This window comes from Dipodomys merriami, unplaced genomic scaffold, assembly GCF_024711535.1.
Source record: "Dipodomys merriami isolate MVZ:Mamm:240054 unplaced genomic scaffold, mDipMer1.0.p SCAF_7, whole genome shotgun sequence".
NCBI lineage: Eukaryota > Metazoa > Chordata > Mammalia > Rodentia > Heteromyidae > Dipodomys > Dipodomys merriami.
The window spans coordinates 35,065,523-35,065,802 of record NW_027206290.1 but is presented as its reverse complement, the minus strand read 5'-3'; positions in this window follow the sequence as shown (position 1 = coordinate 35,065,802).

Genomic DNA, 280 nt, shown 5'->3' with positions numbered 1-280 from the left:
GTTAACGTTCACCCCCTCACTAAAAAAAAAGAAGTAGAAGAAAGAATAAAAGATTAATAGAATACAGATCTAGTGGCAACCCCAGGAGCAAGTACAATCTCACTTGTAGAATGTTTGTTAACTCTTTTTACAAAATTATTTTATTTTTAATACATTTTTATTATCTTTCAATTGCTATACAGAGGAGTTTCAATTCAACATGTCAGTTTGTGAGGACAATGCATCTTGATCAACATCATCCTTCCTTCATTGTTCTCCATGTCTTCCAACCCTACTCATC